Consider the following 15422-nt stretch of genomic DNA (forward strand, 5'->3'; position numbering starts at 1 on the left):
TGATTTGTGTGAAAGAGTGCCGTGTTTGACAAAAAGTAAGGCAAGGATAAGATGACGTGTATAAACTACATGTTGGGTTGGTGGAAACTCAAAACAAAGATGTTCAGTTAGTGACACCAAGATTTCCTAACATCTCTTTAGACAAGACAAATTTCTCTTAAATCTTACACAGGGTACAAAGGGTAAATTCCTGCAGCAATACACGAGCGGTTGTACATTTGACGTCTTTTAGGAAACATTCACAAATATTTCCTCATTGGCTCCAACCTTCCAAAGACACAAAAACACACAAAACTTGCAAACACAGACAAAGTAAATAAAATCAAACACAATTAAACAAAGGAATGCCACTTGGTTAATACTTTAATTTGTTAAATTTAAGTAAATTAGTGCTTTAAAATGTACACAGGATGCTAAACCCTGCTGTGCTGCAGTTCTCATACAATTTTTTTGATGCTGGGTTGCTTCTGGACCTGGTTGGTCGAACCATGTTGTGTATGTCCACTGGTGGACAGACCTGTCATGGGGGAGAGGTTCACATTCTCTATTGATTCCTGCTAAAACAGATCCACATGATTAAACGTATCAAACAAGACTGACATGCAAAATCAAAGAGTACACACTCACGGAGCACTTAATCAGGAACACAATGGTCCTAATTAAGTTCCCGACGTGTTTTTCTGCTGTTGTAGCACATCCGCCTCGAGGTTCGACGTGTTATGCATTCTGAGATGCTGTTCTGCTCGCTAGAATTGTACAGAGCAGTTATCTGAGTTACCGTAGCCTTTCTGTCAGCTCAAACCAGTTTGGCCATTCTCCGTTGACCTCTCTCATCAACAAGCCATTTCCGTCTGCAGAACTGCTGCTTACAGGATGTTGTTTGGCACCATTCAGAGTAAACACTAGAGATTGTTGTGCATGAAAATCCCAGCAGAGCAGCGGTTACAGAAATACTCGAACCAGCCTGTCTGGCACCAACAATCATGCCACGGTCAAAATCACTGAGATCAAATTTCTTTCCCCCCATTCTGATGGTTGACGTGTACATTAACTGAAGCTCCTGACCCATATCTGCCCGTTTTTATGCATTGCACTGCTGCTACCCTATTGGCTGATTAGATAACTGCATGAATCAGTAGGTGTACAGGTGTACATAATAAATTGCTCAATGAGTGTATATATAGCCTCTTTAGAAGCATTCATTCAAAGATTATTTTCCTTAGGTCATACTGAGTGTAGTAGTTATACCAAAAAGGAATGCTGACCTCTGTCTCTTGAACTCTCAAAACAGGAAGCATTCTTTCATACAAACCAGGGCAAACAACCAGATGCATCCACAGACAATGGAAAAATTAACCAGAGAGGCCAGACAATTTAAAAGAAAAAAAGGAAAAGGATTTTTTCTGGAAAAGAAAACATTAACCAAATGCATAATACAACAAAAAGATAAGTAATGCATACAAAATGAAAAACTTTGTGCAGAGACACCCATCACCTACAGAATCTATTCTAGTTCTAGCGCTGGTCTAGCGTTCATCTGCCTCAAAGTAAGGGTTCGTCAGCACACAACATTAAGCAGTGCAGAGAGAGAGGGTGAAACAAAGCAGGAAGTGGCATGCAGTTAAAAAATAGCAGAGGAAAAGTGCTGCTGAGGCATTGTGAACTGTGAAAACGTGACATTATGGTTGCCTTGAGAAACCATCTGTGAACAGCAAACTTAAAGCATTGACAGACTGAGTACTGAGAAGCAGCTTTCAACCATTACTGCAATGCACAGTCCTAGTCTGTTGAATTCTAAGAAAGACCTGGTGCATGCTGGGAGTTGGCCAGTGAGGTCATTGAATTCGAGAGGTTGAGGTTGGCAGTAATACTGAGCTGGCTCTGGATAGGTGGTGGATACGGTGAGGTGGGTAACCTCAGACCCTCCTCGCTCATTTCTTCATTGATGCCGGGCATACAGGTATCAATCAGCGCAACCAGGAACTTCCCAATCAACTCCACGTAGTCTTGGAACGGAGTTTGCTGTGAAGAATAAAGAGAAACAATAATATTGAAAAAAATATTTTTCAAAACATAAATTAAAGGGGTCATGACATGGTTTTTTTTATTGTATTATTATGTTCCCTTAGGTGCAATTATAGTATTAATATATTTTTTTTTAAGAAAAACTTTTAAAATCTAGTGATTTATGACCTTTTCCCACCCTGTTTCTCATCCTCTGATTCAAACAGTCTGTTTTGGGGCGTTTTCCATTTAAGACTTCAGTGTTAACGCCCACTGTTATGATTGGCTAACGTCAGTGCCTATGTATCAATTATTGACGCCCCCAGCCAGAACAATATGCAAGTAAACTAAGTAAAAACACTGTGATTATTCATAATGAATGAAATTGCGCTTTAAAAAGTAGTTTAAAGTTTAAAATAGATTACTTACAGTTTGCGTCGTCGTTGTTCCCAGAATAGTCGGCACGGACTTATCTTTGAGCAACAGTTTTCTGGCAAAGCCAGCATCATATTGAGATTTGTTCTCAAAACAGTCATCCTTAAAATGTACAGAACAAACGCTTAAGTTAACACTGCCGTGACTGGGACGTCCTCAAAAAATAAACTGCATCCATTTTTCCCTGACGTCTGGATCTTTCGGCAGCTTATTCAGAGGTTTTGTTTGACCACAGCCAGGAACAGCACATCTGTGTGGCATCGTAATTTTCCTGTGCACAAGTAGTCTCTGTCAGAGCTCGCAGTCCATCGACTGAACACTTGTGAGGCGACGGCGATACTGAAATGAGCGTAGTTGTCTTGCGCTTAAAGCGTAGTTATCTTGTGCTGGAGGCGGTCATATGTAAACGCTGTTACGTCACTTCTAACCGACACGTCACTTCTAACCATGAATCCAGAACGAGCTGTATTTTGAGCTTGATTAAATAAATGATTCGTTTAGAATGGGGAGGACGTCTTAAAATATTAAACTTGCAGGACGTTTTAATGATACAAAGACCTCTTATATACCAAAAGATCAAGGCAAATTTGGTTTCTCATGTCATGACCCCTTTAAGCAGAATCGATGTTTAGACTGATAAAGGTCAATGTATAATTTTAATTTTGTGGCATTTAAAGGAGATTTTAGTGTTAGTTAGCAAATATACTAGAAGTAAACTTTAAAATGATACAAAATAAATAAAGCCATATATCTTAGAGAAAGGACCAGCAAACTTCCAGAGTCCTTCCAAACAGTTTTAAACCAAAAGCTAAAGGGGTAAATAAAATGATTTAGACATAAGAATGAAAGTTAAAGTGCTTACACGTTCCTTGGTCAGACTCTCACATCCAGACACTATTCCAAATTTCACTCTAGTCACACTCACGGATTAGACTTGTGCACGCACGCACACACACACACACACACACCCTGGCATTCACAGATCAGACTGACACTTTTCTGATCAGACTCTAACAACCACTGATCCTGCAGTGGTCCTACTGTGAGGATCACCTCGATCATCAGATAAAAGATGAAAAGTGTTTTGAGTCTCCAAACAGTCTTAGAGCAGGTCTGCAGAGCAGTGTGTGCATGTGAGAGAGGTGAGCTGCTTTACTCTGCAAATAGGATGTCTGGTACTGAGGCGTAGACTCCTCATGATAAACTACACACTCCAAACAATTCCATGAACTGGATTCAGAAGATTTGGGTCCTGACACAGTAACAACAAAGTATCCAGATCAAATCTAGGAGGTGATACAAAATACAAAAAGAAACTTTTTTTAGGATTTTATTCTGTTTTTCTGTGCCAATAAGGAAAAGGTATTGTAATTGGACTTGCATAACTGGAAAGACCTTTGGGAAGATGACACTGGCCTTAGCTAGAAACTCGTACAGGATCCTCTTTCAAATTCATCAGATGTGTTTTTCAAGTCAGAAAAAGAAAAGTCAGAGGACAGCTGGAGTTGTATGAAGAAAATGACACACAAGACTTTGGAGGAACAGAAAAAGTAAAGCAAATTCCCATCATAAATACAGAACCGACTTCCCTATTCATTGTGAAAGAGAGAGAAAGATGGAGAGATTTGTTGAGTATTGGTTGTCTGATCTTACCAGTAGAGTAAAAGGTAGCACCTGGATTTTGGGATCTGTAAGAACCTCCTTGTTAAGCAGAACATTACATTCAGACACAGAGACCTTCTGCAGGTGGTGATGCTGGGAGATTCTTTGGGTTTCTTTCAACAGGAAAGAAAAAGTTTTATATGAATCCAAACACAGAGCCATTTGACTTCTCTGTGACTGTAGAAGAACTCTACGCCACTTTCGTACTCATTTTCAGCCACTCTTCTCATTTTGGGTGGCGTTGTGATGCCCGATAACATTTCAGGCCTCTGATGCCTGATGTGTCTGATATCAGATGGTCCACGTTTTTTCAGGTACCTTACAGACAAAAATTTACATTTCTAAGATGAAGACATTAAAACCACTAACATTTTAACCAGGAAGATTTTTAACTGAGCAAATTGGTTAGGTTGAGGCATTAGTGGTTGTGGTTGTCAGGCATGCTGATAATGGTCAATTTTAAAGTCTGTTTGAATAAGATTACCCCATGTGAGCGGTCAGTAATTAGTAATCAAGTATAAGGGTTCAAGGTTAGGTCAACATCTAGGGCTAGGTTTAGGAATAAGACATGGAGTTACCCAGTAGCTTCTTGCTGTTGACATGAGAGGGCAGCCCCATGTCCAAACTCATTGATTTTGTGGGCAAATCTGCCCCACTATAGGGTATTCCGCCACAAGGTACCACTCTGAGACTTTTGGGGATGCTCATGGCTGGCCTGCAGTGTCCTGGAAGACAAAGATAAGTCTTAATGAGTTATAATACAAATAATAACTACTTGATGATTCTAAGACTGTTAGCACCTGCAGCTGGGATCCTCATAATGTATGGAGAACATTCTTCATTGTAACATCAGCAAAGAGCAACAACTTCCTGTGTTTTAGGCAACTGTGACTCTGCACTTCCTCTGACGTTGGGAGGAGAGATGCACACGTGCTCATACACAAACATTACGTACCATAGAGAACAAACAAATAACCAAAGTTAACCAACCATGAACGTGTTATGTTCAAATGTATAAAAACAACAGATGCACAGACTAGATAGACTGCTCAAAAACCACCATATCTCAATTTAATTGAGAAGGAAAGCAGAACCAGGTTTCCTCACACGCTAGATATGCCACACACTGCTAATTCACCTCAAACTTATCGCAATTCAGGTGTTCTCCTACCAAATGTGCAGGATATGGATTGTCCGTTCCACTGTGGTGGGGGAGGGGTGCCTGAACCCTGCAAAAACAACACAGATAATCAACTTCCCGAACTCACCGTGTGACCTCAAAGGACCCTTGCCACATTGCGAGTAATTTAGAGCTTGATGTGGGTAGTAATAAAAGGACTTTGTCTCCCTGTGAAAATACCCGTAGCCGAGCTCCCCATTATACAGCCGTGACTGACGTTCTTGAGCCTGTAGCAAATTCTCATGTGATATCTGCCCCTACGTATGTGTGGAGTTTTGCTCTCAGGTCAAGAACATATTGAATTTAGTGTATGAAGGTCCCTCCTCCCAGTTTTCCCTCACAAAGGTCCTGCAACCCAGGTCCTGCAACCCAGTGGAGGCTTGCAGGACCTTTTGAACTGTGAATAACAGGGGTTCAAGCCACTTATCCCAATTCTAGGCATCTTCATGCACAAATTACAAATCATGTTTGTGATTGGGTTCTCCACTTGGGCCTGGAGGAGCACGATGAACCGCTGCTCCTGCTCGGAGCGCAGCTCGAGGAGGGCCTGATGCTGTGAATGGTGGATGCTGGTGAGTGCGTCAATTCTGTCAGCTCTAGTTTAAGTCTATTCTACAGAATTCCTCAGATTTTCCCCTACAATCTGTACAGAAATTGGAAAGTGAAGATTCTGTGAGGGCCTACATATTTATTTTACATACTTGACCACTTGTACAGTATGTATGATGTTTAGTGTGCAAAAACCTTGTCGTTGAAGACTTGTAGAATGTCGAGTAGAGGTCCTTCACGGGTCCACCGAGGACCCAGGACCTGGCCTCTTACAGGTTCGGGTCCATATTTTAAACGGTCAGTGGGGTCGGGTCCCATTCTTGTACTTCGGGTCCAGGTCTGTTTAACATCTGCAGTGACATGATGACTTTACCAATTGACAATTGGCTCTTTTATTTAGAAGGCAGGACTTCCGCAATGTCATTTGAAAGATGACATAAACTGAAGTGCATTATTGTCATTGGAGCGATTTTTTTTTTTTTTTAAGATATTGTGGTTGGTCTTTCGTTCTTTCGCTTTGTATATCTAACATCTATGATCAGACATTTCTGAGAGAGCACAGATGACTGCAAATTAGGGATGCTTAAGTCCAGCCATGGCACTGAATGAGCAATTGTTGTTATATTTCAGGCATTGAGAACATGTGGCTCTTTGTTAAAAAAAACACATGATTGTTTAAAACTTTCTAGAGATACTTTTCCAAAGTGTGGGGGTGCGATTGCAAAGCTTAGTCAATGACACTGTTTTGGTTTCCTTTCTCCCAAATTTTACAGCCTGCTTCTGGTGAACACGGTTTGAAATGAACACCCGCCAAATGCGGAGTTTTCATGCCGAGTATTTTGCTGATGTACCAGCCACTGTGGAAGGCGACCTGAAAGACTTGTCGGAGAGATATATAACAACAAAGTAGACGCAAAGTAATTTTGCCCATCTACCTGCAAATGGTGTCTCGGAGTGACACATGACAAGAAATGCTGACGTGTTTGAAGAAACACACTTTATTATATTTTTAAGAACAGACAAAAAAAAAAAAAAAAACGTCAATGCTCATTTGATGAACGTTCGTTATTTTTATCTGCAACCAGGGTTTGATATATCACCCGCAAAATTCACTGTTTGTTCAGAGGCGTGTAACGGGACCCTGTCTCGTGAAACAAGCACATGTAAAGAGTTATCAACTGAAAACTGTTTGCAAGAATAATGCAATCTATGAGAATGCTGCAAATGATCTCCGATAATCTCGTGAGGTAGCCTACTGCGTGTTTAGTTCACTCTTACACATTGTGAACACAACTCTGCAGGTTCAGAAATGTATGGGGTATCTTTGTCTTAAAGAAACAAAGACAAAAATTATTAAATCATAAAACAAGACATGTTCATCTTGAACCTAAAATTTTGTTCTATTTTTTATCTTTAGGCAGCATAAATATGACCAAAATGGAATACAAACACATTCGATAAGAAGACTTGGCAGCATTTTTTGGGAACAGAGTATTTTTTTTTATTTATTACGATGATTATTATAATTATCTTTACATTTATAATTGTCTTTAGTTCTTAAGTTGTATTCTAGTAATTTTCACCTGTTGCTGATGACTGATACTTGCGTGATGGCAAATGGAGCTGGTAAATGTTTGGATTTGGGGAGGTGGTTATATAAGATTTTTTTTTTTATCACTTCATTATTTTAATTTAGAAATGTCTTTTGTTCAAGTTTTTCGTATTTCAATAAATAATAATAAAAAAAAAAACGTTTAAGCAAAATCAATAAACCAAAAATTTTCACCGACCTTGGGGATTGACCATATAATCGGATATTGATATTTTAAATGCAACTATAATTCAAATGTTTTTTTACATATCGACCAGCCCAAAAGGGAAGTAAAATGTTAAAAGTAATTTTATGGAGACCTGCATAACACTGTACTCAATGTAGGCCTACTCAATTCCATATTGCAACATGTTACCTATTAATATTTGCATATATGTTTGTATTTGAGTAGTCTACAAGCAATATAAACATTTTATTGAAAAACTTTAAAAAGTAAATTATTCATTTGTGGTCTGGCTCTTTCGAAAAATGCATCAACAAAAAATTGTCTCCTTAGTGTAAAAAGGTTCCTGACCCCTGTTATAGTTCAAAAGGGCAAACAGTGGAAGTTATCTTATTATGCAAGATACAAAAAAGCTGCAAAGTCATGTTTGTCATCCACCACCGTGACCGCAATTGGACTTTTGAAACTGAAATAATGAGTGGATTATACATGCTCTTTCAATCAGCAAGGGAGGAACAACATGGATGTTATTATGCCTTTCTTGGCAAGGAGGATGGATTGTATGTATGCGTCACAGTCAGTCAGAGAGAAGGCTAACATTACATAAGGTAAGACACAAAGGTTTATTTTCACAACTTGTAAATTAACTTGTTAATAGCAATCAGCTGTGGGATCTGTGCCCATGGGGTCTGTGTGTCCTGGCCAGATAAGGGTCCAGATTTCAAATAATAGATTGGTCCGAGTGGGTTCCGGGTAGGATATTTACGGCTGTACGGATCAGAGTCAGTTTCGGATAGCACATTTTCACATAGGCACACATCTTTGCACCCGTGAAGACCTCTACTCTCGAGTGTATGCAGGTTCTTTTCCAGCAGAGCAGTTTCAGCCTAGTACAGATTCACATCATCCAACTGCATCACAGTAACAGCGACACAAAACAGAGCTCTGTACATCGGTGAGTCCTGGTAGGCACCACACATATCTTCGAAAGAGTTTAAACAAGTCTAACACACACATGTTCCAAGAAGAAAGCTGTAATGTAATACCTTGTTGAGCAAAGGCTGTGGTTTAGTGAGGGCGATGACTGTAGCTTCAATTAGCACCTGGCTGTTACAGTTATCATGACCCTTCAGGCAGCTCTCCAAACCCTGTGAGAAACACTGTTCATTTAAAATAACAGAACACAAGAGAAAAAAACACCAGATATGATTAGTCTATCAGCAAAGGGCCTCCAAGTTCACTACTTTCTGAATTTATACAACAATCTCAGTTATATCCGAAGTTACAACCAAGGTCATGCTTGAGAGAAGGGTCTAGTGACTATATGTATGTGAGAGACAGTATGGACAGGTTCTGACCCAGTCAATGCTGAGAAGAGGGCTGGCCTTGCTCAAAATACATATAATTTGTTTGATCGGAGCGTGTGTGTGAGACCCGTGACTGTAGAGATGGATTATACTGAAACGCAAACCTGTACACACACATATTCATCATGATTTTAAAATGTAATTTATTAATGTTACCAAATTAAACAGCATGACTGACATAATTTTGCACTACATCGGTTCACTGATCCAGCCATTTAAAGCCCAGAATGTCCCTCATACGTGCCTGAAATGGAAAGGGGAAGACCCAGTAAAACACTTCTAAAAGGCACTAAACACTTAACAGTGAACACAGTGTCATATAGGGAAATGAAACTGACAGATGCACAGTGTTTAATCTTTATTTCTGGTCAGAGTATATAAATAAAAATATGTACTCAGAAGCTACATCTATAACCACCATTTCCCATTAAGCACACCGCAGTTATTGCTTACAGCATGAATAAATGTCACGTTTTTACTGCTAGCGCATTCAGATGTTGTGAACAATGCTGTAATGCTGTGTACTTTTTCTGTTCACACTAAATGTGAAATGCTGTGCAAAGTGACAAAATCAGATCCAATCAGAATATATCTGAGGTTTAATTTACAACATTGCAGAGCAGAATTTCAGAACAATTGAATTGTGTGCAGGGCTACCTTGTACATAGTGACAAAAAAAAAAAAAAAATCAAGCAACCAACAAAATGTTGCTCATCACATTTGGTTAGGAAGACAAAAATAGAGATAAAAAAAGGTAAACATGGAACCACTTATATTTATAGCCTGGTGCTTTATTGCACCAGCAAGTTTAATATAAAGTAATATGTCATTATAATATGTATATTTGCTTTTCATTTACTGTTTTAAAGAAAACGCAGGCATTTTGTGTCCATTACTTTTATGTTTTTGCTGTAATTGGTATAAGAACACACAGTTTTCTTATCGAGTCATCATGCCATCTCGGTATGTGTACATGTATGATTGACTGGAACGCTTTGAGGTAGGAAGTTGGTCATTTCAACTTGGATATTATTAACCTCTTGTCTGGAATGCGGCATTAGTGCTTACCACTTGTGATCAGACCATCCAGACAGATCTTAATACCAGCCAAAAATTTTGAACTGCACAAAAGAGCTCATTCAAGAAGAATAATTATGATCTTATTTAACAACTAAACTACCCATTAACCGGAAAAGGCCATCAGTCAGGAAATCGTTCTGCTTGAACACTTGCAGAAACTGTTTTTACAAATGAACTGCTGAGAGACCAGAGAATTAGGAAGTTGTTTGAATGAACTATTCAGATGTGAAGTCTGTTGGGATCACAGAACCCAGCTGAGCTCGGTGAATCAATCACACAACCCATGACCTGAGCTCCATCTCTAGTACCTCTCACAACAAAGTGAGACGGAGAGACCAGAGTGGTTAAAGGGAGAGAAAACAATAATGAGAGAGAAAGAAACCAACAAAGCGACATATATGAGTCACTCACTGTTCTTATAGAGTTATTGTTATGTTGTCACATCATGCTACAAGTTTCATGCTGTTTTTTTTCAACTTTACAAGCTCAGAAACATTATTTACAACTGGGTCTTATCTAGGACAAGTTTTCCTTAAAAATGTTAAGAAATATCATTCCTTCATATCCCAGGTCTGCAATTCTAAAACATTAACTAAATTACTGACTTCAAAAGGTAAACTTCTTGCATAAATCAAAATGTATATTTATTCTTATAAATTGTGTGTTTGATGCATCACCTTGCTGGATACCAACTTGACATTGCCGAGGCCAAAGCCAATGTGGTGTCGGTCATCACTTCCAGAATTACATTGAGTAGATCCGTTATCTGCAAAGAGATGAAGCTGCAATCAGCTTAATGTGGATTTGAGTAAATGCATATACTTAATCGTAAAATCAAAACACTGAGGGTGTAACTTTTTAATTAAGTCAGTGCCTACAGCTGCAGACAGCCTGAAATAATCCTGTGTCATATTGAAATCTTTATTTAAATATGATTTAGTAGAACCATGATAAGGAAGATACAACTGGAACATATTGAATCTTAAAACATGTAGTTGTCACATACAGTCAGGTCCATAAATATTGGGACATCGACACAATTCTAATCGTTTTGGCTCTATACACCACCACAATGGATTTGAAATGAAACTAACAAGATGTGCTTTAACTGCAGACTTTCAGCTTTAATTTGAGGGTATTTACATCCAAATCAGGTGAACGGTGTAGGAATTACAACAGTTTGTATATGTGCCTCCCACTTTTTAAGGGACCAAAAGTAATGGGACAGATTAACAATCATAAATCAAACTTTCACTTTTTAATACTTGGTTGCAAATTCTTTGCAGTCAATTACAGCCTGAAGTCTGGAACGCATAGACATCACCAGACGCTGGGTTTCATCCCTGGTGATGCTCTGCCAGGCCTCTACTGCAACTGTCTTCAGTTCCTGCTTGTTCTTGGGGCATTTTCCCTTCAGTTTTGTCTTCAGCAAGTGAAATGCATGCTCAATCGGATTCAGGTCAGGTGATTGACTTGGCCATTGCATAACATTCCACTACTTTCCCTTAAACTCTTTGGTTGCTTTTGCAGTATGCTTCGGGACATTGTCCATCTGTACTGTGAAGCACCGTCCAATGAGTTCTGAAGCATATGGCTGAATATGAGCAGATAATATTGCCCGAAACACTTCAGAATTCATCCTGCTGCTTTTGTCAGCAGTCACATCATCAATACATACAAGAGAACCAGTTCCATTGGCAGCCATACATGCCCACACCATGACACTACCACCACCATGCTTCACTGATGAGGTGGTATGCTTTGGATCATGAGCAGTTCCTTTCCTTCTCCATACTCTTCTCTTCCCATCACTCTGGTACAAGTTGATCTTTGTCTCATCTGTCCATAGGATGTTGTTCCAGAACTGTGAAGGCTTTTTTAGATGTCGTTTGGCAAACTCTAATCTGGCCTTCCTGTTTTTGAGGCTCACCAATGGTTTACATCTTGTGGTGAACCCTCTGTATTCACTCTGGTGAAGTCTTCTCTTGATTGTTGACTTTGACACACATACAACCTACCTCCTGGAGAGTGTTCTTGATCTGGCCAACTGTTGTGAAGGGTGTTTTCTTCACCAGGGAAAGAATTCTTCAGTCATCCATCACAGTTGTTTTCCGTGGTCTTCCGGGTCTTTTGGTGTTGCTGAGCTCACCGGTGCTTTCTTTCTTTTAAGAATGTTCCAAACAGTTGATTTGGCCACACCTAATGTTTTTGCCATCTCTCTGATGGGTTTGTTTTGATTTTTCAGCCTAATGATGGCTTGCTTCACTGATAGTGACAGCTCTTTGGATCTCATATTGAGAGTTGACAGCAACCGATTTCAAGTGCAAATAGCACACTTGAAATGAACTCTGGACCTTTTATCTGCTCCTTGTAAATGGGATAATGAGGGAATAACACACACCTGGCCATGGAACAGCTGAGCAGCCAATTGTCCCATTACTTTTGGTCCCTTAAAAAGTGGGAGGCACATATACAAACTGTTGTAATTTCTACACCGTTCACCTGATTTGGATGTAAATACACTCAAATTAAAGCTGAAAGTCTGCAGTTAAAGCACATCTTGTTCGTTTCATTTCAAATCCATTGTGGTGGTGTATAGAGCCAAAAAGATTAGAATTGTGTCGATGTCCCAATATTTATGGACCTGACTGCATTTCTTGCGTCATCACTTCCCTCGCAAAACCCCACATAGTCAACATACTACTGCAATGCCTTCAGGCTACATGTGCCACCTGCTCAATGGGAATACAATCTCAGATTAGTTCTGATACCTGTCCCAAATTGCCCCGGATCTTGGCCTAGAGTGACGGATACATTTGCTTCTTGTTAATCGTCATAGTTATCTAGAGTTTGTCTAGAATGGCAGTGACCCGTTGGCGCTTAGCATCGTCGCTGTGCTTACAGAGGCGCACTAGGTTCAGCAGCCAGGGAGTCATATACTCCAAACAGAGCTGCTTTAGGGCAGTCATCAGTTAATCATCTTTACTCGAGTTTTCCTGGGCCCTGTCAAACTAAATATTTCACATACTTATCACCAGAGAAACCAGCATTCTTGCAAACAGACACAATCAGTATGAACATACAGTGTGTGCGGACCAAGAGATGCGTATTTGCATCCATCTGCACTATTTGTAATTTTTCTTAGTAAACATGCACTAGATGGATGTATTTGAACCTTGCAAAGCATATTACTGCTTTTTCAGCATCTTGTGAAATGTTTAGATGCAGTGTCAATTTAAAAGAATTTAAACTTTTAAAAACATGTCTCAAGACACCTCTAAATCTGTTCCATTCACTGCGCTTCATATATATATATATAAGAAAGAATGCAGAGAACTATCCCAAATGCTGCCCCAAATGCTTAAATTGATGTCAGAATGATTGTACTGTATATAGAGCGCACATGAACGCCACCACTAAGTAATAATTACTGATTATCTCTGAGCCCCAAGTCGGAAATGGGTCAATCAAAGAATCATGGCGGAAGCACATTGGTATTGGAGTGGTGGTGGTGTAGTGGTCTAAGCACATAACTGGTAATCTGGTAATCAAAAGGACACTAGTTCAAGCCCCACAGCCACCACCATTGTGTCCTTGAGCAAGGCACTTAACTCCAGGTTGTTCCGGGGGGATTGTCCCTGTAATAAGGGCTCTGTAAGTCGCTTTTGATAAAAGCGTCTGCCAAACGCATAAATGTAAATGTATTGGTCATAATTGTGTTTTAATTGTGAATGTTGGCTGTGCAGTTTTGTTTGTAGGATTAGCTATAAATCTTACCAAAAATTCAGTTTCATTTAGCAGGTTTATGAACCTATGGGCATGTGTAGCACAAATACATTTCCCACCACTGGGGTGACAAGAATAAATGGTATGATAAAATACCTAGATAAAGGCCCAAGGCCCTAAAGTGCAAGCATTTAAAGATCTAATGTGCATTCTTTGCTCTAAGTAGGTAGGAACTTCCCGGGAGGACTTGAAGGCAGCATACAGAACACAAGAAATGATCTGAAAGTGCTCCAGGATGTCAAGGGTGTGTTGAGTGTTTAACTGAGGACATAATGAAGCACTTACTGGACTTGCTGAAACCAGAGATACACTCCTCCCAGAACTCCTGAGTCAGGTGAGGTTCACTGGCTGCAGGTTTTGCTGATGGACACAATGAAGAGGGTATTATTGGCAGGGATGCAGAGGCCGGAGGTTGGCCTTCAATCTTAAGGTTGAAGGTGCAAGTTAAGGCTATAAGGTTATAAACTGCAGACCTTTAAACAAAACTAAGAGATGGAAAAATTGCTGAAAATTTACGGCCAAATTCATACAGCAATCTACTGTGATTCTTAAATACAATAGTTTGCTGTTAAAAATGTTACATTCTGGGAGATCGAGAGCAGGGTCACTGTTAACTAACTAGTTTAACAGTAAAAAGCTGTTGTATGCAAGGCATTAGAGGAAAATGAACATTTAAAATCATGATATCATCTTGGCGAAAGCTATAGTGACATTTTGAAATGTATATTTAAGCTGAGGTGTAGTAGATGTCGTTGAGGAAGACTGGCTCAAGACATTAGTATGCTCAGCTGAGGTCACCTGCACTGTTGTAATGCCCACCTAAAGAGGGGCGTGGTAAAGAGAGGGACAATAAAAAAAAATATATGGACAAAACAAATGAGTTCAGATTTCATTCAACACCAGTCAACATTATGCTAACACTCTCAAAATTCACAATAGGAAGCCGAGCTATAAATAGAATTTGTTTTTCTGCTGCAGGTTTTCCACACACACGTTAATGGACACTTTGGTGTCTTTGTGGGCCAGTTTCAGGGCATTATGAAGGACATTCAGGTATTCCTCCAGTGCAAGAGCTGAAGCCATACTCAGTTCCACATACTAAGCAACTGTGCAGGCGAGTCAATGAAGAGTAACTTCTTACTGCCCTTGAGCCCTGTCAACAGTCTCTCATGGTATTTTGTGTATTCCCGTACCCATGTGTTACAGTTATCGATGAATATGGCAACCACATTCTTATAAGCAAATCCTCACAACAAACCATTTGAAGAGGAAGTCTTTGAAGCAGTTGCTAGGGCCAGCATGTGTCAAGTCCACCACTATTTCACAGAGCTTGGCGTGGTACGGTTTTGAGGGTGAGAAGGACGTGGTATATGAGTAAATGCCTGTTTATCTGGTCCATTTTGAACCTGTGGAGGAGAGGTGAACAGATGGGTCAGGGAGACAGAATACAAGGCCTGGGAAAGTTAACAAGGAACAAAACATACCAAATTGCAGTTGATTGAGGAAATTATTACATATTTCCACAGTATTCACAAAGTTGCATGTTTGTTTATTCAATATTTGGGATCATTTGATTATGCTTTA

At 39.7% G+C, this 15422-nt stretch overlaps 1 pseudogene; it reads right to left on the reverse strand.

Moving 5' to 3' along the window:
* Positions 1-1527: 1527 nt before the first annotated feature.
* The window catches only part of LOC127636357 (neurofibromin-like), a 29896-nt pseudogene continuing 16001 nt past the window's right edge, over positions 1528-15422 (reverse strand).

The sequence above is a fragment of the Xyrauchen texanus genome, chromosome 44 (genome assembly GCF_025860055.1).
Source record: "Xyrauchen texanus isolate HMW12.3.18 chromosome 44, RBS_HiC_50CHRs, whole genome shotgun sequence".
Lineage (NCBI taxonomy): Eukaryota > Metazoa > Chordata > Actinopteri > Cypriniformes > Catostomidae > Xyrauchen > Xyrauchen texanus.